This window comes from Colletes latitarsis, unplaced genomic scaffold (assembly GCF_051014445.1).
Source record: "Colletes latitarsis isolate SP2378_abdomen unplaced genomic scaffold, iyColLati1 scaffold0013, whole genome shotgun sequence".
Lineage (NCBI taxonomy): Eukaryota > Metazoa > Arthropoda > Insecta > Hymenoptera > Colletidae > Colletes > Colletes latitarsis.
In genome coordinates, this window is record NW_027488368.1 from 14,203,368 (window position 1) to 14,229,132 (window position 25,765).

A 25,765-nucleotide genomic window follows, 5' to 3' on the forward strand; every position below is an offset into this window, starting at 1 on the left:
CCAGGTTTAGTCGACTGTTTCAGTGTGATACCATGTTACTACATGATCCATACCAGAAATAACCCAGGATCTGTTCAACGAGTATGCGAAAAATGCGAAAGTATGAGTCTGATGAGGGCTAATCCCAGGCCTAACCCAGACCTCACATGCGATATCCTTTAAAATATTGACCGAGACTAGGTATGATTGACTGTTTCAGTGTGGTACCACATTACCACGTGATCCAAACCAGAAAAATGCCTGGATCTGGCCAACGAGTATGCGAAAAATGCGAAAGTATGAGCCAATTGAGGGCAAATCCTGGACCTAACCCAGACCTAACATGTGTTATCCTCTAAAATATTGATGGAAACCAGGTTTAATTGACTGTTTCAGTGTGGTACCGCATTACTACGTGATCCAATCCAGAAAAAGCCCAGGATCTAGCCAACGAGTATGAGTAATATGCGAAAGTATGAGCTTGATGAGGGCAAATCCTAGACCTAACCCAGAGCTAACATGCGTTATCCTCTAAAATATTTATCAAGACCAGGTTTAATTGACTGCTTCACTGTGGTACCACATTACTACGTGGTCCGACCCAGTGGAAGCCCAGGTTCTGGCCAACGAAAATGAGAAATATGCGAAAGTATGAGCCTGATGAGAGCAAATCCCAGACCTAACCTAGACCTAACATGAATTATTCTCTAAAACATTGATCGAAACCAGGTTGAATGGACTGTTTCAGTGTGGTACCACATTACTACGTGATCGAAACCAGAAAAAACCCAGGATCTGTTCAAGAAGTATGTGAAGAATGCGAAAGTATGAGACTGATGGGGGCAAATCCTAGACCTAACCTAGACCTAACATGTGTTATCCTCTAAAATATTTATCAAAACCAGGATTAATTGACTGTTTCAGTGTGGTACCACATTACTACGTGATCCAAACCAGTGGAAGCCTAGGATCTGGCCAACAAGAATGAGAAATATGCGAAAGTATGAGCCAGATGAGAGCAAATCCCACACATAACCTAGACCTAACATGCGTTATCCTCTAGAATATTTATCAAGACCAGGTTTAATTGAATGTTTCAGTGTGGTACCATATTACTACGTGATCCAAACCAGAAAAAGCCAGGGATCTGTTCAACAAGTATGTGAAAAACGCGAAAATATGACCCTGATGAGAGCAAATCCCAGACCTAACCTAGACCTAACATGTGTTATCCTCTAAAATACTAATCGAAACCAGGTTTAATGGACTGTTTCAGTGTGGTACCACATTAATACGTGATGAGTAATATGCCAACGAGTATGAGTAATATGCGAAAGTATGAGCTTGATGAGGGCAAATCCTAGACCTAACCCAGAGCTAACATGCGTTATCCTCTAAAATATTTATCAAGACCAGGTTTAATTGACTGCTTCACTGTGGTACCACATTACTGCGTGATCCAAACCAGAAAAAACCCAGGATCTGTTCAACAAGTATGTGAAGAATGCGAAAGTATGAGTCTGACGAGGGAAAATCTCAGGCCTAGCCTAGACCTAACATGCGTTATCCTCCAGAAAATTGATCGAAACCAGGTTTAATGGACTGTTTCAGTGTGGTACCACATTACTACGTGATCCAAACCAGAAAAAGCCAGGGATCTGTTCAACAAGTATGTGAAAAACGCGAAAATATGACCCTGATGAGAGCAAATCCCAGACCAAACCTAGCCCTAACATGAATTATTCTCAAAAATATTGATCGAAACCAGGTTGAATGGACTGTTTCAGTGCGGTACCACATTACTACGTGATCCAATCCAGAAAATGCCCCGGATCTGTTCAACAAGTATTTGAAGAATGCGAAAGTACGAGCCTGATGAAAGCAAATCCCAGACCAATCCCAGGCATAACCTGCGTTATCCTCTAAAATATTGATCGAAACCAGGTTTAATTGACTGTTTTAGTGTGGTACCAATTTGCTACGTGATACAAAGCAGAAAAGACCCTCGATCAGGTCATCATGTATGTTAAAACTGCGAAAGTATGACCCTGATGAGGGCAAATCCCAGACCTAACCTAGACCTAACATGTGTTATCCTCTAAAATATTGACGGAAACCAGGTATAATTGACAGTTTCAGTGTGGTACCACATTAATACGTGATCCAATCCAGAAAAAGCCCAGGGTCTAGACAACAAGTATGAGTAATATGCGAAAGTATGACCCTGATGTGGGCAAATCCCAGACCTAACCTAGACCTAACATGCGTTATCCTCTAAAATATTGAACGAAACCAGGTTTAGTTGACTGTTTTAGTGTGGTACCACTTTGCTACGCGATCCAATGCTGAAAAAACCCTCGATCGGGCAATATGTATGTTAAAACTGCGAAAGTATGACCCTGATGAGGGCAAATCCCAGGCCTAACCTAGACCTAACATGCGTTATCCTCTAAAATATTGTTCGAAACCAGGTTTAATGGACTGTTTCAGTGTGGTACCACATTAGTACGTGATCCAAACCAGAAAAAAACCCCGGATCTGTTCAACAAGTATGTGAAGAATGCGAAAGTACGAGCCTGATGAGAGCAAATCCCAGACCTATCCCAGACGTAACCTGCGTTATCCTCTAAAATATTGATCGAAACCAGGTTTAATTGACTGTTTTAGTGTGGTACCAATTTCCTACGTGATCCAAAGCAGAAAAAACCCTCGATCAGGTCAACATGTATGTTAAAACTGCGAAAGTATGACCCTGATGAGGGCAAACCCCAGACATATCCCAGACCTAACTTGCGTTATCCTATAAAATATTGGTCGAAACCAGGTTTAATTGACTGTTTTAGTGTGGTACCACTTTGCTACGCGATCCAATGCTGAAAAAACCCTCGATCGGGCAATATGTATGTTAAAACTGCGAAAGTATGACCGTGATGAGGGCAAATCCCAGGCCTAACCTAGACCTAACATGCGTTATCCTCTAAAATATTGATCGAAACCAGGTTTAATGGACTGTTTCAGTGTGGTACCACATTAGTACGTGATCCAAACCAGAAAAAGCCCAGAGTCTGGCCATCAAGTATGTGAAAAACGCGAAAATATGACCCTGATGAGGGCAAATCCCAGACCTATCCCAGACCTAACTTGCGTTATCCTATAAAAGATTGATTGAAACCAGGTTTAATTGACTGTTTCAGTGTGGTACCACATTACTATGTGGTCCAACCCAGAAAAAACCCAGGATCTGTTCAAGAAGTATGTGAAGAATGCGAATGTATAAGACTGATGAGGGCTAATCCTGGACCTAACACAGACATAACATGCGTTATCCTCTAAAATATTGATCGAAACCAGGTTTAATGGACTGCCTCAGTGTGGTACCACATTACTACGCGATCCAAACCAGAAAAAACCCAGAATCTGGCCATCAGGTATGAGAAATATGCGAAAGTACGAGCCCGATGAGAGCAAATGCCAGACCTAACCTAGACCTAACATGAAATATTCTCTAAAATATTGATCGCAACCAGTATTAATTGACTGTTTCAGTGTGGTACCACATTACTACGTGATCCAAACCAGAAAAAACCCAGGATCTGCCCGACAAGTATGCGAAAAACGCGAAAGTATGGGCCAGATGATTGCAAATACCAGAACTAACCCAGACATAACCAGCGTTATCCTCTAAAATACTCATCGGAACCAGCTTTTATTGACAGTGTGGTACCACATTACTACGTGATCCAAGCCAGAAAAAGCCCAGGATCTGCCCAACAAGAATTCGAAAAACGCGAAAGTATGAGCCAGATTATTGCAAATACCAGAACTAACCCAGACATAACCAGCGTTATCCTCTAAAATACTAATCGGAACCAGCTTTTATTGACAGTGTGGTACCACATTACTACGTGATCCAAGCCAGAAAAAGCCCAGGATCTGGCCAACAAGTATGCGAAAAATGCGAATGTACGAGCCGGATGAGGGCAAATACCAGACCTAATCGAGACATAACCTGCGCTATCCGCTAAAATATTAATCGCAACCAGGATTAATTGACTGGTTCGGTGTGGAACCGCGTTACTACGTGATCCAAACCAGAAAAACCCCAGGATCTCTTCAACAAGTATGTGATGAATGCGAAGGTATGAGACTGATGAGAGCAAATTCCAGACCTAACCCAGACCTAACATGCGTTATCCTCAAAAATATTGATCGAAACCAGGTTTAATCGACTGTTTCCGTGTGGCACCACATTTCTGTGTGTCCCAATCCAGAAAAAGCAAAGGATCTGGCTAACAAGTATGAGAAATATGCGAAAGCATGAGTCTGATGAGGGCAAATCCGACACCTAACCGAGACCTAACCGGCGTTATCCTCAAAAATGTTCATCGTGACAAGGGTTAATCGGCTGTTTCAGTGTGATACCACATTACTACCTGATCCAAACTAGTAGAAACCCAGGGTCTCTTCAACAAGTATGTGAAGAATGCGAAAGTATGAGCCAGATGCGGGCAAATCCAAGACCTAAACCAGACCTAACATGTGCTATCCTCAAAAGTATAGATCGAAACCAGGTTTCATGGACTGTTTCAGTGTGGTACCGCATTAGTACGCGATCCAAACCAGAAAAAACCCAGGATCTGCCCAACAGGTATGCGAAAAACGCGAAAGTGTGAGCCAGATAATTGCAAATACCAGAACTAACCAAGACATAACCGGCGTTATCCTGTAAAATATTAATCGCAACCAGGTTTAATTGACTGTTTCGGTGTGGAACCACATTACGACGGCATCCAAACCACAAAAAACCCAGGATCTCTTCAACAAGTGTGTGATGAATGCGAAGGTATGAGACTGATGAGAGCATATTCCAGACCTAACACAGACCTAACATGCGTAATCCTCAAAAATATTGATCGAGACCATGTTTAGTCGACTGTTTCACTGTAGTACCACATTACTACGTGATCCATACCAGAAAAAGCCAAGGATCAGGTAAACATGTATGAGAAATATGCGAAAGTATGAGCCAGATGAGGGCAAATCCTAGACCTAACCCAGACCTAACATGCGTTATGCTCTAAAATATTCATCGAGACCAGGTAAAATTGACTGTTTCAGTGTGGTACTACATTACTGTGTGATCCAATCCAGAAAAAGCAAAGGATCTGGCTAACAAGTATGAGAAATATGGGAAAGTATGAGCCTCATGAGGGCAAATCCTAGACCTAACCCAGACCTAACATGCGTTATCCTCAAAAATATTGATCGATACCAGGTTTAATCGACTGTTTCCGTGTGACACCACATTACTACGTGATCCAAACCAGAAAAAACCCAGGATCTGTCCAACAAGTATGTGAAGAATGCGAAAGTATGAGCCAGATGCGAGCAAATCCAAGAACTAAACCAGACCTAACATGCGTTATCATCTAAAATATTGACCGAGACTAGGTGTCATGGACTGTTTCATTGTGGTACCACATTGCCACGTGATCAAAAACAGAAAAAGCCCAGGATCAGGCCAACATGTATGAGAAATATGCGAAAGTATGAGCCTCATGAGGGCAAATCCCAGACCCAACCGAGACCTAACATGCGTTATCCTCAAAAATGTTGATCGATACCAGGTTTAATCGACTGTTTCCGTGTGGCACCACATTACTACGTGATCCAAACCAGAAAAAACCCAGGATTTGTCCAACAAGTATGTGAGGAATGCGAAAGTATGAGCCAGATGCGGGCAAATCCCAGGTCTAACCTAGACCTAGCATGAGTTATCCTCTAAAATATTGATCGAGACCAGGTTTAGTCAACTGTTTCAGTGTGGTACCACATTACTACGTGATCCAAACCAGAAAAACCCCAGGATCTCTTCAACAAGTATGTGATGAATGCGAAGGTATGAGACTGATGAGAGCAAATTCCAGACCTAACCCAGACCTAACATGCGTTATCCTCTAAAATATTGATCGAGACCAGGTTTAGTCGACTGTTTCAGTGTGGTACCACATTACTACGTGATCCAAACCAGAAAAAGCCAAGGATCTGGCCAACAAGTATGCGAAATATGCGAAAGTATGAGCCTCATTAGGGCAATTCCTAGACCTAACCCAGACCTAACGTGCGTTATCCTCAAAAATATTGATCGATACCAGGTTTAATCGACTGTTTCCGTGTGGCACCACATTACTACGTGATCCAAACCAGAAAAAACCCAGGATCTGTCCAACAAGTATGTGAAGAATGCGAAAGTATGAGCCAGATGCGGGCAAATCCAAGAACTAATCCAGACCTAATATGCGTTATCATCTAAAATATTGATCGAAACCAGGTTTAATCGACTGTTTCAGTGTGGTACTGTTATGCCGTAAGCTGCAGACTCGTCCAAATAGTTGCGGCGTCACAATATTAGGTTGATTTTGATTGGGAAAGGTTCAAGCACTCGGACAAAGATATCAGGATATACTCTAAGGTTTATTCGGAGACTGAACACTGATGCACTTCTTACAAAATCAAACGTGAGAATGAGCCTCGAGGGCCAGGAGCGGTATGCTTTTATAATCTTTGGTTTGAGTACAGCCGGGTTAGATCTGGGCGTATGACGCATTTGTTTTTACCCTTAAAGGAGTCAACAAGTTCGTCATCTTCTTGGTGTATCGCTTATGACTAACCTTATCGCTATGAGTAATACTTATTTTCTATGGGGGCCTACGGCATGACACCCCTTTCCTTATTTTTAAAATTTTGATTACAATATTCAAAATTTTAATGGCTTAAATCTAATAGTTTTGATTGCGGGTGTTGGCGATCCTGTATCAAAACGCAGAGTTTTAGGTATATCAAGCGGGGATTCTATGATTGTAGTCGGAGTTAAGGGAGCCGTCGGGTCTGGAGAGTATTCGACGTCAGGCGTCACATGTGGATTTATGGTATTAAAAGCTTGCTGTCGTCCTCCGACATTGAAACAATTAATATAATAACAAGGTCTAGTAAATAAGTATTTAAGCAAACGGAAAGCTTTTAATTTATATAATACGTACAAGACGAGTATGGTCGCTACTGATGCTCCAATTATTTGTAAACTACTCAAAAATTATTCGTACCTAGTTGTCGACCTAACATGTGTTGATAGTCACTCGGCTTCTTGTGAAATATCCATAAAAGATCTAGCATATTGTAACAAATGTTCTGGCTCGATAACATTCGTCGGTAAGCTAGGTATTTTTGCAAAATCTATTATTGTATTATTCAGTTCAGTGACATTGAATGAAGCTAAGCCTAATTGTAGTTGGTATGTTTTGACATCAATATCTGTAGTTCGAGGTATAAGAGTGGCTGTTAACGCGGAGCCTATACATTCCTTATCTAAATATATACGATGTTAACCTTGCAAAAGCCTAGTTTCTTGAGGAAGCCCTTTACAGGAGATATGTATGCTTTCGACTTCGCGGGAAATTGATATCCAATCTTGTTGAGAAGAGAGCTGTATCCATATAGGATTTATCAATTTCAACATTGCAGTTTTGCACTTGGCTTGTTCTGGCAAAATACGGATTGCTTGAACAAGGTAGGGGTCTTGTAAAGCAGTCGCATATGCAGGTGTGTGGCGTTCACAAATGTAAAGTTTCTCTATTTTCTTGCAATCAGCTATTTCATTTATATTTATTGGATTATAACGCTTCGTAGTGGAATCAATGAGTAAGTATTTTTCGGTATGGTAGGCAAATACATGATGGCCTCTACTAATTTCGGAATCGGTATTATTTGGTACAAATTATACATTTCTTCTTCGGTTACGGGGAGTTTAATTTCAAAGCAAAGCTTGTCTCGATTCATAATAAAAATGGATACATCGGAGATCTTTATATATTTATGTAAATTTTGTGGATCTATAGGAAAAAGTAATTGATGTTGACCGAAACGGTTCTGCATATATTTCAAGGTTTCTAAGAAACTACTCATTTGTACCGCGGCAATGTTGAATTTTCCTTGAAGTCCAGAATTTACGATGTTTCGTAACTTAGTTATTAAATTCGAATATTCGTCTGCAATTTCATTAACTAGTAACGTGGTATACAGCATATTAAGTTCTTGATGAACGGTTCGGACGTTTCTATTCATTAACGCATTGACTTTTGTTACTTTCTCTTGATATTTACTAAAGTCTTTTAAAATCCCTTTGACAATTAGAGTTTCGTTTCTTATTAGAACATTTACGCGTTTATTGTCACTATATAATTTATCGATTTCTTGATTGTAATATTCGGCGTCTTTCTGAGACGATGTTCCAAAAAGTACATTTGCCAAATCTCCTATGGGGTTTAACCATCCTCTCTTAACGCGGTTACTTACTGTATCCGTTTCTCTATATCCTACCATAGCTAATAGATTTAATCGTTCTTGTTTCAACCTAATTAACTTATCTTTAATATGCTGCAAGAGATCCTGGTAGGATCCTCCGGTGTTCTGTGTTACTAGATGTAGGCTATCAAGGATGAGTTCCTCGTGTAGGATGATTTCTTCTTGGTCAATGGTAAAAACGGTTATCCAAGTTTTATGATATAACCTAGCAGTGCCTAAATGGTCGAACTCAATATTTGGTACATTGGTTATTGGCGTTATTTTCCATGATGTTGCATAGCATATTACTGCTAGCGTTAATCTGTAACAGAGTTCATATTAGCGTATTTTAATCTATTGAGATGAATATTCTGTATTTTTCCTTTAACATCTACTAGTGCGTTTACATTTTTGATGTCTATAACTCTATATGGGCCTACCCAAGGATTTGTTAGTCCTTGTAGCCTGTCCCTACCCTGATTTTTAACCCATACATAGTCACCTATTTCTAATGATAATGGTTTAATATGCTTATCATATTCTTTCTTAACTCTAGCTTTAATATCCTATAGTACGTCTTCGGCATGTAACGTCAGTTTACGTATGTGTGTCTTGTGTGCAGTCAATAAGTCAGAATAGTCTACGTCTGTGGAATTGTTTAAAAGTTGATCGACTATTGGTGCGTCTCGTCCAAAAACTAGTTCATACGGTACGAGTTTATTTTGATGTGGTGCAGTATTCCATGCGAATACAGCTCCTTGTAAATAATTGTGCCAGTCTTCGTTGTTATCGTCCATTATCAATTGTGTTCGAATAAATTCCTTAAGTGTGGCATGCGCTCTCTCTAATGATCCATTAGACTCTGGCTGAAAAGCGGTTGTGTGTTGTAAATTTATATTAAATAATTTTGCAAAGTCCTGCATTAAATTACTGGTAAAGTTCTGTCCTAGGTCTGTCAAAATTGTCTTTGGTACGCCGTAACGTAAGAACCAGGTGTTCATGAGTGCTGTAGCGATTGTTTCGCTCCGTTGATTTGTTAAGGCTACAGCTTCTATGAATTTACTTAATTGGTCTTGGATAGTTAACACATATCTTTGACCCATCGAACTTTCATTAAAAGGCCCTACTATATCTATCGCGATTTTATCATTAAAACGTCGCGGCGTGTCTGTTATACACAGCGGCATTTTTGTCGGTCTTCTCTCTATTTTGCCCTGTTGACAATTTGGGCATTGTTTAATAAAATTTGCCACGTCTTTATAGAGTCCTTTCCATGCATAATTCTTCAAGATTTTTGTAATTGTATTCTTAATACCTAAATGACCCGTCAGAATATTACCGTGTGAATTACTCAGTATGCGTTGTTTCTCTTCGTCATTCTCAGGTTCGTTTAAGGCATTTTGTATTAAATTAACGACGTTATTTCGTCGAATTTCTTGAAATACACGCAAAAATATCTTTTTAATATCCTGTTCCGTGCAATTGCAATATCCTATCAAGTCGTACATATTAATAGCTATAGAAGCGATCGGCTCCGAGATTAGTAATGTTAGAAGTTCTTCGCAAATTTCAGATAAATCAAAATCCTTCCGGTAAATTACAATTTCAGTATCGGTTAAGTCTAGTCTAGCTTCCCCGTCTTCAAAGCGAACAATTGTCGCATCCTGAGGTGCGATTTCACAAATTCTTATACTTTTTATCCAACGCGATTTATAGTGATCGGAATATAAAACTGGATTGCGCGATAAAGCATCTGCATTTGTATTTAAACATCCCTTTTTATAAATAATTTCGTAATTGTACTCTTCTAGCGTGATCTTCCATCGCGCCTTGATTCCCGTTGGATTCTTTAGCGTTGGCAGCCACCTCAATGGTTGATGATCAGTAATAATTTTGAAATTTCGACCATACAGATAGGGTCGGAAATGCTTTACAGCCCAAACAACTGCTAATGATTCTTTGTCGGTTGTTGAATAATTGATTTCTCCTTTGTTAAGTGTCCTGCTGGCAAAGCTAACAGGTCTTTCCTTTCCGTCGGAGCCCTTCTGAGCCAGTATTCCTCCAATAGCTTCTCCCGAAGCGTCGGTGGCTAAAATAAATTCCTTGGTGAAATCCGGGTACGCTAAAACACGATCTCCGCAGAGTTCCTTCTTGAGAATATCAAACGCCTCTTGTTGTCGCGTGCCCCATTCAAACTTTGCGTCCTTCCTCAGAAGTGTGTTTAATGGTTTTGCGATCTTTGAAAATCCTGGTATGAAGCGTCGATAATAACCCGCTAATCCTAAAAATTGTTTGATATTCTTACGGTCTTTTGGTCTTGGAAATTCTTTTACTGCCCTAATCTTTTCGGGATTAGGCTTTACTCCTTCCTCAGTTATGAGATGTCCCAAATACTGTAATTCGGGTTTAAGGTATTCGCATTTATCTGGTTGAAGTTTCAACCCTACTTCGCGAAATCGATCGAAAAGAGTATTTAGACGTTTATATAATTCTTCGAGTTCCGCCGCGAACACGATCACGTCATCTAGGTAGACGAAACAGATGTTGCCAGTCAGTCCCCTCAAGGCTTGATCCATCATCCGTTGAAACGTCGCTGGTGCATTCTTGAGCCCAAATGGCATGCGGGTATACTCGTAGTGCCCTGCCGGAGTGCTGAATGCAGTTTTCTTCTGATCCTTGGTCTTCATTCCTATCTGGTGAAAACCGCTAGCCAGGTCGAAAGCACAGAACCATCGCGCTCTTCCTAACTGGTCTAGGACTTCTTCGATGTTCGGCAACGGATAGGCATCCTGAGGCGTCTTCTCGTTCAATTGCCGAAAGTCTATCACGACTCTCCACTTCTTCTTTCCACTGGCGTCCACTTTCTTTGGAACCACCCAAAGAGGGGAATTATACGGAGAGTCGGAATCTACGATAATCCCTTTTTCTTTCATATCTTTTACTTGTTCTTTAATAACATCTAAGTGTCCTGGAGGATACCTGAACTGCTTCGTGTGGACTGGTATATCGTCCGTCGTGGGTATCGCGTGCTCTACTAAACTCGTTTTAGGTAGAGGATCGTCGGGTAAACAAAATATTTCTGCATGATCCAATACAATTTTTCTTATTCGCTGACGAACCTTTGGATCCATTATATGATCTAGTCGCGTCTGACTATCTAACAGCTCGATTCGTCCGGGCCGTTTGATACTTTGTAAGTGCAAAACGCGCTTCAATGTATTGGTTAACTTTATTGTTTTATTTTTGATGTCGATCCCTGCTTCCTCGGAAGACAGGAAGGGCATTCCTAAGAGCCCATCTTCTTCTATAGGAAATGAATCATCTACGATAGCTAACACATGTGATTTTTCGCCAATAGTTAATTTGGCTTCTCGCGTAGTCTGGGTTTCCATATTATCTATTCCGTAAAATGTATTAATACCAGGTCGCGTTGATAAATTTCTAGCTGGGGTACGCTTAATTAAATTTATTCCTGCTCCGGTATCGATAAGGAAGGTGCCTCGGCTTCCTCCCAATCTGACTCCGATGGATATTTTATTCTTGCAGCTAACTCGCGGTCGCTCTCCTCTTCCATTACTCCTGTCTCGTCCGATTGTAAGTACTTTATTCCCGGTGGTCGGTCGGATTTGTTCACTTCGCAAAAATTTTGGTTCTTAGGGCAATCGCGTGAATAATGACCTACTTTCTGACACTTAAAGCACGTTGGTTGGAAATTTCTGTCCCTGTCTGGCCTCGGCGCGAATCTTGGTTGTTCTCGATACCGGCGAGTCTCGCGAGAGGGTTGCTTTTCGACACGAGGTGGTATATCGTCCAGCCGGTAGCTCCTATTTGATCGCGACGGGTATTGCGCGCGTTGGACGGCACTTCTAGCTCTTTCGCGTAATTCGTTTCGTCTTTGAGCTTCGTAAGCAATTTGCTGTGCTTCTCGCAGTGTCATTGGACGCATATACTGTACGTCTTTCGTTAAAGTGTCGTTTAGGTTTTGTATGTAAAGATCTATCGCATTCTTTTCTTTTACCACTAGTGCTGCGCGTTTTTCTCGAGGCGAGAGATCTGGCATTTGATTAATAGCTCGTTGTATGTCGCGGTTTAGCAGATTGAAACGACGTGTAAATTCTCTAACGTCGCGTCTTCCTTGTGTTAAAACTGTGCGTTCCTGTTGTAGTAGGTGATACGATTTCGACAGTCCGTATTCTGTTTTCAACACGTCTATTAAGTCGTCAATATCACTGATGTCTTGCTGATCTATTAGTTGTTTAGCGTCTCCTTTGAGTTTCTGCGCGCGTAGCATGTTAAGATAAATGACTTGATCCGGTACCATTTGTTTCATTTCCCTGACTTCTAATATGAATTTTTCAACCGGTCTATTAAATCCGTCGAATTCTCCAATCATTTCCAAAGCTACCTTTGTGTCCTTAGAATACTGGACTAATGTTCGCGTTCGAAGTGGCGTGTTTATTTCGCTACCGCTTCGTTGATTACCGGAAGAATCATCGTCGGTGATTTTACGAATTATACCGTCTTTCTGTAGTTTGAGTGCTCTGATTTGTTCCATCATTGCGTTACAGTTCTTCGTTAGCATATCTATCTGTTGCTGAATAGAATTTGAATCTAATAGTTCCCTCGAAGAACCAGCCGCGGCGAGGTCTTCCGGGTTTATATTAAAACTCGCGTTAGTATTCATGATACTGTTTTCGCTTGATGAATCGGTTTCAATTACGTTCTTGGGCTCACGGTAAGTCGAAAATAGCATAAATTGATCAACTTACCCAAGAATTATCTTCATAGTCTCGAAAGCTTAGAGTGGAGCTCGTCCCTTTGTCGTCTTCTGCTGGCTTATCCCACCGCTGCCACCATAAAATTGTCCTTATTGTTATGCCGTAAGCTGCAGACTCGTCCAAATAGTTGCGGCGTCACAATATTAGGTTGATTTTGTTTGGGAAAGGTTCAAGCACTCGGACAAAGATATCAGGATATACTCTAAGGTTTATTCGGAGACTGAACATTGATGCACTTCTTACAAAATCAAACGTCAAAATGAGCCCCGAGGGCCAGGAGCGGTACGCTTTTATAATCTTTGGTTTGAGTACAGCCGGGTTAGATCTGGGCGTATGACGCATTTGTTTTTACCCTTAAAGGAGTCAACAAGTTCGTCATCTTCTTGGTGTATCGCTTATGACTAACCTTATCGCTATGAGTAATACTTATCTTCTATGGGGGCCTACGGCATGACAGTACGACATTACTACCTGATTCAAACCAGAAATAACCCAGGATCTGTTCAACAAGTATGTGAAGAATGCGAAAGTATGAGCCTGATGAGGGCAAATCCCAGGCCTAACCAAGACCTAACATGCGATATCCTATAAAATATTGACCGAGACTAGGTTTATTTGACTGCTTCAGTGTGGTGCCACATTACCAGGTGATCCAAACCAGAAATAACCCAGGATCTGTTCAACAAGTATGCGAAAAATGCGAAAGTATGAGTCTGATGACGGCTAATCCCAGGCCTAACCTAGACCTAACATGCGTTATCCTCTAAAATATTGATCGAAACCAGGTTTCATGGACTGTTTCAGTGTGATACCACATTACTACGTGATTCAAACCAGAAAAAACGCAGGGCCTGTTCAACAAGTATGTGAAGAATGCGAAGGTATGAGACTGATGAGAGCAAATTCCAGACCTAACCTAGACCTAGCATGAGTTATCCTCTAAAATATTGATCGAGACCAGGTTTAGTCGACTGCTTCAGTGTGGTACCACATTACTACGTGATCCAAACCAGAAAAGGGCAAGGATCAGGCCAACAAGTATGAGAAATATGCGAAAGTATGAGCCAGATGAGGGCAAATCCTAGACCTAACCTAGACCTAACATGCGTTATCCTCTAAAATATTGATCGAAACCAGGTTTCATGGACTGTTTCAATGTGGTACCACATTACCACGTGATCAAAAACAGAAAAAGCCCAGGATCAGGCCAACATGTATGAGAAATATGCGAAACTATGAGCCTCGTGAGGGTAAATCCCAGACCCAACCCAGACCTAACATGCGATATCCTTTAAAATTTTGACCGAGACTAGGTTTCATGGACTGTTTCAGTGTGGTACCACATTACTACGTGAACCAAACCGGAAAAAACCCAGGATCCGTTCAACAAGTATGTGAAGTATGCGAAAGTATGAGTCTGATGAGTGAACATCCCTGGCCTAACCCAGACCTAACATGCGTTATCCTCTAAAACATTGATCGAAACCAGGTTTAATGGACTGTTTCAGTGTGGTACCACTTTACTACGTGGTCCAAAGCAGAAAAAACCCTCGATCAGGTCAACATGTATGTTAAAACTGCGAAAGTATGACCCTGATGAGGGCAAATCCCAGGCCTAACCTATACCTAACATGCGTTGTCCTCTAAAATATTGATCGAAACCTGGTTTAATGGACTGTATCAGTGTGGTACCACATTACTACGTGATGCAATCCAGAAAAAGACCAGGATCTAGCCATCAAGTATGAGAAATATGCGAAAGTATAACCCTGATGAGGGCAAATCCCAGACCTATCCCAGACCTAACTTGCGTTGTCCTCTAAAATATTGATCGAAACCAGTATGAGCCTGATAAGGGCGAATCCCAGACCTATCTCAGACCTAACATGCGTTATCCTCTAAAATATTGATCCAAACCAGGTTTAATGGACTGTTTCAGTGTGGTACCACATTAATATGTGATCCAAGCCAGAAAATAACCTAGGATCTGTTCAACGAGTATGTGAAGTGTGCGAAAGTATGTGTCTGATGAGGGCAAATCCCAGTCCTATCCCAGACATAACTTGCGTTATCCTCTACAGTATTGATCGAAACCAGGTTTAATCGACTGTTTCAGTGTGGTACCACATTACTACGTGATCCAAACCAGAAAGAACCTGGGATCAGTTCAACAAGTATGTGAAAAACGCGAAAGTATGAGCCTGATGAGGGCGAATCCCAGACCTATCTCAGACCTAACTTGCGTTATCCTCGAAAATATTGATCGAAACCAGGTTTAATTGACTGGTTCAGCGTGGTACCACATTACTACGTGATACAATCCAGAAATAGCCCAGGATCTAGCCATGAAGTATGAGAAATATGCGAAAGTATGAGCGTGATGAGGGCAAATCCTAGACGTAACCCAGACCTAACATACGTTATCCTCTAAAATATTTATCAAGACCAGGTTTAATTGAATGTATCAGTGTGGTACCACATTACTACGCGAACCAAACCAGAAAAAACCCAGGATCCGTTCAACAAGTATGTGAAGAATGCGAAGCTATGAGTCTGATCAGTGAAAATCTCAGGCCTAACCTAGACCTAACATGAATTATTCTCTAAAATATTGATTCAAACCAGGTTTAATGGACTGTTTCAGTGTGGTACCACACTACTACGTGATCCAATGTAGAAAAAACCCTCGATCAGGTCAACATGTATGTTAAAACTGCGAAAGTATGAACCTGATTAGGGCAAATCCCAGACCTATCCCAGACCTAACTTGCGTTGTCCTCTAACATATTGATCGAAACCAGGTTTAATGGACTGTTTCAGTGTGGTACCACACTACTACGTGATCCGAACCAGAAAAAACCCAGGATCCGTTCAACAAGTATGTGGAGAATGCGAAAGTATGAGTCTGATGAGTGAAAATCCCAGGCCTAACCTAGACCTAACATGCGTTATCCTCAAAAATATTGATCGAAACCTGGTTTAATCGACTGTTTCAGTGTGGTACCACATTACTATGTGATACAAACCAGAAAATAACCCAGGATCTGTTCAACGAGTATGTGAAGTGTGCGAGAGTATGAGTCTGATGAGGGCAAATCCCAGACCTATCCCAGACCTAACTTGCGTTATCCTCTAAAATATTGATCGAAACCAGGTTTAATCGACTGTTTCAGTGTGGTACCACTTTACTACGTGATCCAAAGCAGAAAAAACCCTCGATCAGGTCAACATGTATGTTAAAACTGCGAAAGTATGAGCCTGATGAGGGCAAATCTCAGGCCTAACCTATACCTAACATGCGTTGTCCTCTAAAATATTGATGGAAACCAGGTTAAATTGACTGTTTCAGTGTCGTACTTCATTACTACGTGATGCAATCCAGAAAAAGCCCTGGATCTAGCTATCAAGTATGAGAAATATGCGAAAGAATGAGCCCGATGAGAGCAAATCCCAGACCTATACCAGACATAACTTGCGTTGTCCTCTAAAATATTGATCGAAATCTGGTTTAATCGACAGTTTCAGTGTGGTACCACATTACTATGTGATACAAACCAGAAAATAACCCAGGATCTGTTCAACGAGTATGTGAAGTGTGCGAGAGTATGAGTCTGATGAGGGCAAATCACAGACCTATCCCAGACCTAACTTGCGTTGTCCTCTAAAATATTGGTCGAAACCTGGTTTAATGGACTGTTTCAGTGTGGTACCACATTACTACGTGATCCAAACAAGAAAAAACCCAGGATCAGTTCAACAAGTATGTGAGAAACGCGAAAGTATGAGCCTGATGAGGGCGAATCCCAGACCTATCTCAGACCTAACTTGCGTTATCCTCTAAAATATTGATTGAAACCAGGTTTAATTGACTGTTTCAGCGTGGTACCACATTACTACGTGATACAATCCAGAAATAGCCCAGGATCTTGCCATCAAGTATGAGAAATATGCGAAAGTATGACCCTGATGAGGGCAAATCCCAGACCTATCCCAGACCTAACTTGTGTTGTCCTCTAAAATATTGATCGAAACCAGTATGAGCCTGATAAGGGCGAATCCCAGACCTATCTCAGACCTAACTTGCGTTATGCTCTAAAATATTGATCGAAACCAGGTTTAATTGACTGTTTCAGCGTGGTACTACATTACTACGTGATACAATCCAGAAATAGCCCAGGATCTAGCCACGAAGTATGAGAAATATGCGAAAGAATGAGCCTGATGAGAGCAAATCCCAGACCTATACCAGACATAAGTTGCGTTATCCTCTAAAATATTGATCGAAACCAGGTTTAATTGACTGTTTCGGTGTGGTACCATGTTACTACATGATCCAATCCAGAAAAGGGGCAGGATCTGTTCAACAAGTATGTGAAAAATGCGAAAGTATGATCCTGATGAGGGCAAATCCGAGACCTATCCCAGACCTAACCTGGGTTGTCCTCTAAAATATTGATCGAAACCAGCTTTAATGGGCTGTTTCAGTGTGGTACCACATTACTACGTGATCCAAACCAGAAAAAACCCAGGATCTGTTCAACAAGTATGTGAAAACGCGAAAGTATGAGCCTGATGAGGGCAAATCCCAGACCTAACCTAGACCTAACATGAATTATTCTCTAAAATATTGATCGAAACCAGGTTTAATGGACTGTTTCAGTGTGGTACCACATTACTACGTGATCCAAACCAGAAAGAACCTGGGATCAGTTCAACAAGTATGTGAAAAACGCGAAAGTATGAGCCTGATGAGGGCAAATCCTAGACGTAACCCAGACCTAACATACGTTATCCTCTAAAATGTTTATCAAGACCAGGTTTAATTGAATGTTTCAGTGTGGTACCACATTACTACGTGAACCAAACCGGAAAAAACCCAGGATCCGTTCAACAAGTATGTGAAGAATGCGAAAGTATGAGTCTGATCAGTGAAAATCCCAGGCCTAACCTAGACCTAACATGCGGTATCCTCTAAAATATTGATCCAAACCAGGTTTAATGGACTGTTTCAGTGTGGTACCACATTAATATGTGATCCAAGCCAGAAAATAGCCCAGGATCTGTTCAACGAGTATGTGAAGTGTGCGAAAGTATGTGTCTGATGAGGGCAAATCCCAGTCCTATCCCAGACATAACTTGCGTTATCCTCTAAAGTATTGATCGAAACCAGGTTTAATCGACTGTTTCAGTGTGGTACCACATTACTACGTGATCCAAACCAGAAAGAACCTGGGATCAGTTCAACAAGTATGTGAAGAATGCGAAGATATGAGTCTGATCAGTGAAAATCTCAGGCCTAACCTAGACCTAACATGAATTATTCTCTAAAATATTGATCGAAACCAGGTTTAATGGACTGTTTCAGTGTGGTACCACACTACTACGTGATCCAATGTAGAAAAAACCCTCGATCAGGTCAACATGTATGTTAAAACTGCGAAAGTATGTGTCTGATGAGGGCAAATCCCAGTCCTATCCCAGACCTAACTTGCGTTGTCCTCTAACATATTGATCGAAACCAGGTTTAATGGACTGTTTCAGTGTGGTACCACACTACTACGTGATCCGAACCAGAAAAAACCCAGGATCCGTTCAACAAGAATGTGGAGAATGCGAAAGTATGAGTCTGGTGAGTGAAAATCCCAGGCCTAACCTAGACCTAACATGCGTTATCCTCAAAAATATTGATCGAAACCAGATTTAATCGACAGTTTCAGTGTGGTACCACAATACTACGTGATCCAAACCAGAAAAAAATCCAGGATCTGTTCAACGAGTATGTGAAGTGTGCGAAAGTATGAGTCTGATGAGGGCAAATCTCTGACCTATCCCGGACCTAACTTGCGTTATCCTCTAAAGTATTGATCGAAACCAGGTTTAATTGACTGTTTTAGTGTGGTACCAGTTTACTACGTGATCCAAAGCAGAAAAAACCCTCGATCAGGTCAACATGCATGTTAAGTCTGCGAAAGTATGACCCTGATGAGGGCAAATCCCAGGCCTAACCTAGACCTAACATGCGTTATCCTCTAAAATATTAATCGAAACCAGGTTTAGTCGACTGTTTCAGTGTGGTACCACATTACTACGTGATCCAAACCAGAAAAAAATCCAGGATCTGTTCAACGAGTATGTGAAGTGTGCGAAAGTATGAGTCTGATGAGGGCTAATCCCAGACCTATCCCAGACCTAACTTGCGTTATCCTCTAAAATATTGATCGAAACCAGGTTTAATCGACTGTTTCAGTGTGGTACCACTTTACTACGTGATCCAAAGCAGAAAAAACCCTCGATCAGGTCAACATGTATGTTAAAACTGCGAAAGTATGAGCCTGATGAGGGCAAATCTCAGGCCTATCCCAGACCTAACATGCGTTATCCTCAAAAATATTGATCGAAACCAGATTTAATCGACAGTTTCAGTGTGGTACCACAATACTACGTGATCCAAACCAGAAAAAAATCCAGGATCTGTTCAACGAGTATGTGAAGTGTGCGAAAGTTTGGGTCTGATGAGGGCAAATCTCTGACCTATCTCGGACCTAACTTGCGTTATCCTCTAAAATATTGATCGAAACCAGGTTTAATTGACTGTTTTAGTGTGGTACCAGTTTACTACGTGATCCAAAGCAGAAAAAACCCTCGATCAGGTCAACATGCATGTTAAAACTGCGAAAGCATGAGCCTGATGAGGGCAAATCCCAGACCTATCCCAGACCTAACATGCGTTATCCTCAAAAATATTAATCGAAACCAGGTTTAGTCGACAGTTTCAGTGTGGTACCACAATACTACGTGATCCAAACCAGAAAAAAATCCAGGATCTGTTCAACGAGTATGTGAAGTGTGCGAAAGTATGAGTCTGATGAGGGCAAATCTCTGACCTATCTCGGACCTAACATACGTTATCCTCTAAAATATTTATCAAGACCAGGTTTAATTGAATGTTTCAGTGTGGTACCACATTACTATGTGAACCAAACCGGAAAAAACCCAGGATCCGTTCAACAAGTATGTGAAGAATGCGAAAGTATGAGTCTGATCAGTGAAAATCCCAGGACTAACCTAGACCTAACATGCGTTATCCTCTAAAATATTTATCGAAACCAGGTTTAATCGACAGTTTCAGTGTGGTACCACATTACTACGTGATCCAAACCAGTAAAAACACAGGATCCGTTCAACAAGTATATGAAGAATGCGAAAGTATGAGTCTGATGAGGGCAAATCCCAGGCCGAACCTAGACCTAACATGCGTTATGCTCATAAACACTGATCGAAGCCAGGTTTAATCGACTGTTTCAGTGTGCTACTACATTACTACGTGATCCAATCCACAAAAAGCCCAGAATCTGCCCATCAAGTATGACAAATATGCGAAAGTACGAGCCTGATGAGAGCAAATCCCAGACCTAACCTAGACCTAACATGCGTTATGCTCAAAAATGTTGATCGAAACCAGGTTTAATCGACTGTTTCAGTGTGGTACCACATTACTACGTGATCCAAACCAGTAAAAACCCAGGATCCGTTCAACAAGTATGTGGAGAATGCGAAAGTATGAGTCTGATGAGTGAAAATCCTCGGCCTAACCTAGACCTAACATGCGTTGTCCTCTAAAATATTGATGGAAACCAGGTTTAATTGACTGTTTCAGAGTTGCACTTCATTACTACGTGATCCAAACCAGTAAAAACCCAGGACCCGTTCAACAAGTATGTTAAGAATGCGAAAGTATGAGTCTGATGAGTGAAAATCCTCGGCCTAACCTAGACCTAACATGCGTTGTCCTCTAAAATATTGATGGAAACCAGGTTTAATTGACTGTTTCAGTGTTGTACTTCATTACTACGTGATGAAATCCAGAAAAAGCCCAGGATCTAGCCATCAAGTATGAGAAATATGCGAAAGAATGAGCCTGATGAGAGTAAATCCCAGACCTAACCTAGACCTAACATGTATTATTCTCTAAAATATTGATCAAATCCAGGTTTAATTGACTGTTTCAATGTGTTACCACATTTCTACGTGATCCAATCCAGAAATAGCCCAGGATCCAGCCATGAAGTATGAGAAATATGCAAGAGTATGAGCCTGATGGGGGCAAATCCTAGACCTAACCCAGAGCTAACATGCGTTATCCTCTAAAATATTTTTCAAGACCAGGTATAATTGAATGTTTTAGTGTGGTACCACATTACTACGTGATCCAAACCAGTAAAAACCCAGGATCCGTTCAACAAGTATGTGGAGAATGCGAAAGTATGAGTTTGATGAGTGAAAATCCTCGGCCTAACCTAGTCCTAACATGCGTTATCCTCAGAAATATTGATCGAAACCAGGTTTAATCGACTGTTTCAGTGTGGTACCACATTACTACGTGATCCAAACCAGTAAAAACCCAGGATCCGTTCAACAAGTATGTGGAGAATGCGAAAGTATGAGTCTGATGAGTGAAAATCCTCGGCCTAACCTAGACCTAACATGCGTTGTCCTCTAAAATATTGATGGAAACCAGGTTTAATTGACTGTTTCAGTGTTGCACTTCATTACTACGTGATCCAAACCAGTAAAAACCCAGGATCCGTTCAACAAGTATGTGAAGAATGTGAAAGTATGAGTGTGATGAGTGAAAATCCCCGGCCTAACCTAGACCTAACATGCGTTATCCTCGAAAATATTGATCGAAACATGGTTTAATCGTCTGTTTCAGTGTGGTACCACATTACTATGTGATCCAAACCAGAAAATAACCCAGGATCCGTTCAACGAGTATGTGAAGTGTGCGAAAGTATGAGTCTGATGAGGGCAAATCCCAGACCTATCCCAGACCTAACATGCATTATCCTCTATAATATTTATCAAGACCAGGTTTAATTGATTGTTTCAGTGTGGTCCCACATTACTACGTGATACAATCCAGAAACAGCCCAGGATCTAGCCATGAAGTATGAGAAATATGCGAAAGTATGAGCCTGATGAGGGCAAATCCTAGACCTAACCCAAACCTAACATGTGTTATCCTCTAAAATATTTTTCAAGACCAGGTTTAATTGAATGTTTCAGTGTGGTACCACATTACTACGTGATCCAAACCAGTAAAAACGCAGGATCCGTTCAACAAGTATGTGAAGAATGCGAAAGTATGGGTGTGATGAGTGAAAAACCCCGGCCTAACCTAGACCTAACATGCGGTATCCTCAAAAATATTGATCGTGACCTGGTTTAATCGTCTGTTTCAGTGTGGTACCACATTACTATGTGATCCAAACCAGAAAAAACCCCGTATCTGTTCAACAAGTATGTGAAGAATGCGAAAGTATGAGTCTGATGAGTGAAAATCCCAGGGCTAACCTAGACCTAACATGCATTATCCTCTAAAATATTGACCCAACAAGGTTTAATGGACTGTTTCAGTGTGGTACCACTTTACTACGTGATCCAAAGCAGAAAAAACCCTCGATCACGTCAACATGTATGTTAAAACTGCGAAAGTATGACCCTGATGAGGGTAAATCCCAGGCCTAACCTAGACCTAACATGCGTTGTCCTCTAAAATATTGATGGAAACCAGGTTTAATTGACTGATTCAGTGTTGTACTTCATTACTACGTGATGAAATCCAGAAAAAGCCCAGGATCTAGCCATCAAGTATGAGAAATATGCGAAAGAATGAGCCTGATGAGAGCAAATCCCAGACCTAACCTAGACCTAACATGAATTATTCTCTAAAGTATTGATCAAATCCAGGTTTAATTGACTGTTTCAATGTGGTACCACATTTCTACGTGATCCAATCCAGAAATAGCCCAGGATCCAGCCATGAAGTATGAGAAATATGCGAAAGTATGAGCCTGATGGGGGCAAATCCTAGACCTAACCCAGAGCTAACATGCGTTATCCTCTAAAATATTTTCCAAGACCAGGTTTAATTGAATGTTTCAGTGTGGTACCACATTACTACGTGATCCAAACCAGTAAAAACCCAGGATCCGTTCAACAAGTATGTGGAGAATGCTAAAGTATGAGTTTGATGAGTGAAAATCCTCGGCCTAACCTAGACCTAACATGCGTTATCCTCAAAAATATTGATCGAAACCAGGTTTAATCGACTGTTTCTGTGTGGTACCACATTACTACGTGATCCAAACCAGTAAAAACCCAGGATCCGTTCAACAGGTATGTGGAGAATGCGAAAGTATGAGTGTGATGAGTGAAAAACCCCGGCCTAACCTAGGCCTAACATGCGGTATCCTGAAAAATATTGATCGAATCTGGTTTAATCGTCTGTTTCAGTGTGGTACTTCATTACTACGTGATGAAATCCAGAAGAAGCCCAGGATCTAGCCATCAAGTATGAGAAATATGCGAAAGAATGAGCCAGATGACAGCAAATCCCAGACCTAACCTAGACCTAACATGAATTATTCTCTAAAATATTGATCAAATCCAGGTTTAGTTGACTGTTTCAATGTGGTACCACATTTCTACGTGATCCAATCCAGAAATAGCCCAGGATCCAGCCATGAAGTATGAGAAATATGCGAAAGTATGAGCCTGATGGGGGCAAATCCTAGACCTAACCCAGACCTAACATGCGTTATCCTCTAAAATATTTATCAAGACCAGGTTTAATTGAATGTTTCAGTGTGGTACCACATTACTACGCGATCCAAACCAGTAAAAACCCAGGATCCGTTCAACAAGTATGTGAAGAATGCGAAAGTATGAGTCTGATGAGTGAAAATCCCCGGCCTAACCTAGACCTAACATGCGTTGTTCTCAAAAATATTGATCGAAACCAGGTTTAATCGACTGTTTCAGTGTGGTACCACACTACTACGTGACCCAAACCGGAAAAAACCCATGATCTGTTCAACAAGTATGTGAAAAACGCGAATGTATGACCCTGATGAGGGCAAATCCCAGTCCTATCCCAGACCTAACATGCGTTGTCCTTTAAAATATTGATGGAAACCTGGTTTAATCGTCTGTTTCAGTGTGGTACCACATTACTATGTGATCCAAACCAGAAAATAACCCAGGATCTGTTCAACGAGTATGTGAAGTTTGCGAAAGTATGAGTCTGATGAGGGCAAATCCCAGACCTATCCCAGACCTAACATGCATTATCCTCTAAAATATTTATCAAGACCAGGCTTAATTGATTGTTTCAGTGTGGTCCCACACTAGTACGTGATACAATCCAGAAACAGCCCAGGATCTAGCCATGAAGTATGAGAAATATGCGAAAGTATGAGCCTGATGAGGGCAAATCCTAGACCTAACCCAAACCTAACATGAGTTATCCTCTAAAATATTTATCAAGACCAGGTTTAATTGAATGTTTCAGTGTGGTACCACATTACCACTTGATCCAAACCAGTAAAAAACCAGGATCCGTTCAACAAGTATGTGGAGAATGCGAAAGTATGAGTTTGATGAGTGAAAATCCTCGGCCTAACCTAGACATAACATGCGTTATCCTCAAAAATATTGATCGAAACCAGGTTTAATCGACTCTTTCAGTGTGGTACCACATTACTACGTGATCGAAACCAGTAAAAACCCAGGATCCGTTCAACAAGTATGTGGAGAATGCGAAAGTATGAGTCTGATGAGTGAAAATCCTCGGCCTAACCTAGACCTAACATGCGTTGTCCTCTAAAATATTGATGGAAACCAGGTTTAATTGACTGTTTCAGTGTGGTACCACGTTACTACGTGATCCAAAGCAGAAAAAACCATCGATCACGTCAACATGTATGTTAAAACTGCGAAAGTATGATCCTGATGAGGGCAAATCTCAGGCCTAACCTAGACCTAACATGCGTTGCCCTCTAAAATATTGATGGAAACCAGGTTTAGTTGACTGTTTCAGTGTTGTACTTCATTACTACGTGATGAAATCCAGAAAAAGCCCAGGATCTAGCCATCAAGTATCAGAAATATGCGAAAGAATGAGCCTGATGAGAGCAAATCCCAGACCTAACCTAGACCAAACATGAATTATTCTCTCAAATATTGATCAAAACCAGGTTTAATTGATTGTTTCAGTGTGGTCCCACATTACTACGTGATACAATCCAGAAACAGCCCAGGATCTAGCCATGAAGTATGAGAAATATGCGAAAGTATGAGCCTGATGAGGGCAAATCCTAGACCTAACCCAAACCTAACATGCGTTATCCTCTAAAGTATTGATCCAAACCAGGTTTAATGGACTGTTTCAGTGTGGTACCACATTACTACGTGACGCAAACCAGAAAAAACCCAGGATCTGTTCAACAAGTATGTGAAAAACGCGAAAGTATGAGTCTGATGAGGGCAAATCCCAGGCCGAACCTAGACCTAACATGCGTTGTCCTCAACAATATTGATCGAAACCAGGTTTAATCGACTGTTTCAGTGTGGTACCACACTACTACGTGACCCAAACCTGAAAAAACCCAGGATCTGTTCAACAAGTATGTGAAAAACGCGAAAGTATGAGCCTGATGAGGGCAAATCCCAGACCTATCCCAGACCTAACTTGCGTTGTCCTCTCAGATATTGATGGAAACCAGGTTAAATTGATTGTTTCAGTGTTGTACTCCATTACTACGTGATGCAATTCAGAAAAAGCCCAGGATCTTGCCAAGAAGTGTGAGAAATATGCGAAAGTATGA